We start from the raw sequence: 2,500 nt of genomic DNA, 5'->3' as shown, positions 1-2,500 counted from the left end.
TCCTCAGAGATTTTTCAAAAGAATTTCTAAGGCCATATCCTAACAACAATCTCTTGCTAGGAGGTGATTTGAACTGCACAATTATAAGCACTTTAGACAAAAAAGGAGGTGGACCGATTGACAGCAAAAAAACCCTTTCTCAAAGAACTTCAATGGTTAATTAAAACACAATTTACACTCAATTACTGGCATTTCAAGAATCCACATCAACCTGGCTTCACATGGGCTAACCCATCAATGAAAATACATGTACAGTGTAGACTTGACGACTTCCTCATTTCAAAGCAGCTAAAAGACCATGTGAAGGAGTGTAAAATACTCCCAAACATTTATTCAGATCACTCTGCTGTCGCTCTCTCGATGTTTTTTTTTAACAAAAGTGAGTACCCTGGGGACCTGAGTTCTGAAAGTCCTTGCTCTCAGATACATTGTACTAATTACGTAGAACTGTTAGCATTTAAAATTCTGGAGTTTGCAAAAAAGCATGATCAGGTAAATGACAAAGGATTATTTTGGGAAATGGTTAAAATGGAAATTCCATCTTTTTTGGTAGCATTTTCAAAGAATAAAGGTAAAAGAAAACGTGATGAAGAATCAACTCTTCTGTTGGAAATGATGAGATTGCAGACCAAACTCCAGACATCCTACAGTGAACCCCTACACACAAGGAACAATCATATGCAGTAGAGCGCGCTGGTACAAGCATGGCGACTGGAATAGCAAATATTTTTAATAAATGAACTGGTACATGTAGTAGATGTAATTATTGCAATGGTAAAGGAAAGTTATCAGCTTTAATACTAATACATATTAATTTATGACACTATCTTTGCGGAATATCTGTATTGCATACCCAGGGATAGAGCACTTGAATCCCTGATGTTATAACATTATGTGTCATTCCTCTTAAAAATACATGTAGGATGTACCGGTATTGCTGTTGGTGTTCATTATAATTAATACAGAGAAGTCTAAAATTTTTGATTCTCATGGTAGACATGCATGTCGTGAAAGCCATCCTGAGTGACTGTAATCTTGTGCCTCTTACATGTAGAATACTTATTTCCAAAGAATCCATACAAGCACTGAGGTTTAACTCAAACGATTGCATGTTGTTAAATGTGTAGCACATGAATCTATGAGTGGAAAACCTCCCTCATGTACTGACAGATGAATTGCCTGAAAAAAAAGTTTGCTTGATAAGCAGCTTTACCACTTTTAACTGGTCAGTACCCACGCATCATGGGAACTTAAAAAACCCCATCACTCTTTAAATGGTCAGTGCCTTATTCAGATATGTATCTAGAGAGCGTCATTGCATACTAGCATGCACTTGTTTTTCTTTGAATGCACAGAGTAATTATAGAACAAAGGGTCCAACTGGATGCAGAAAAAAATTTGAATATGCAAATTACAAACACCAGGAATAACATGGGAACAGCTTATTTCATAAAGAAATTCTCATTTCTCACTATGGAGAAATGATAGAGTTCCTCAAATGTCAAGGTAAGCTGTTATTTTCCGATTTTTGTAGTCGAATGATTTCATTTTCTCAATGATTGTGTCCAGCTTGAGGAGTTAAGTTCTTGTGTTTGAAATCCCAAGTGTTGTGTGATGTTATCTGAGTTGTTTTTTAGGCGAGATAATCGCAACATTTTTGAACTGCCAATTATGACTTAACATTTTAGTCAAAGTACAGTTTGTTGCATGCTTTCAAAGAAAATTTTAGGCATTGGTTTGTTTATCGTGAGCAAAATGACAGAGAACCCAACAGCGAAGTAAATGTATGTTAAAGTGCCCCTAACCCCAAAATGTTTTTTTCGCTAAAATGAATCTTTGCACTTGCTCGAAACGCATTGCGGCAATTTTTTCCTTTTTCTAACAAATTCTGTCATTTTATAGGCTTCGAAAGTTGCGAAAATCCAAGCATCTTTTGTTCACGACCGAGTCAGAAGGGGAATGGGTCTATTCCTGATGTGACGTCACAAACTGATCTACATTGCATTAACTCTTTGTAAACATGCATGCAAAGTAGATTGTGACGTCACATCAGGAATAGACCCATTCCCCTTCTGACTCGGTCGTGAACTAAAGATGCTTGGATTTTCGCAACTTTCGAAGCCTATAGAATGGCAGAATTTGATAGAAAAAGGAAAAAATTGCCGCAATGCGTTTCGAACAGGTGCAAAGATTCATTTTAGCGAAAAAAACATTTTGGGGTTAGGGGCACTTTAAGTTTTGTTTTCTGCGATCTTGTTGATAATAATTCCAGCATGTGTGTTCATCGTCTTGCATGGTTCTTGTTAAGAACACGTAACTTGTCTGTTTTGCAAATTATGCAACCTTTTTGGAGTTAGTGTTAAAAATAACATGTTTAACATGAAACTTAAAAGTATTCAATTCCTTAATTATTATAATCATTAGCCATGGTGAAGTCACCGGCCGACGATGAATTATGTCTATCGCTTATGTTTGTTCACACTTTTGTTCCTAAATTAGT

At 36.2% G+C, this 2,500-nt stretch overlaps 1 protein-coding gene across 1 annotated transcript in view; it reads right to left on the bottom strand.

Annotated features, from left to right (window-relative positions):
- LOC137982366 (fibroblast growth factor receptor 3-like) overlaps window positions 1-2,500 on the bottom strand; it is a 42,345-nt gene that overhangs the window by 36,959 nt on the left and 2,886 nt on the right. The gene's annotated exons all lie outside the window — the stretch shown is intronic.

Source organism: Montipora foliosa, chromosome 13 (assembly GCF_036669935.1).
Source record: "Montipora foliosa isolate CH-2021 chromosome 13, ASM3666993v2, whole genome shotgun sequence".
NCBI classification, from domain to species: Eukaryota; Metazoa; Cnidaria; class Anthozoa; order Scleractinia; family Acroporidae; genus Montipora; species Montipora foliosa.
This window is presented reverse-complemented; position numbering and strand designations above follow the sequence as displayed.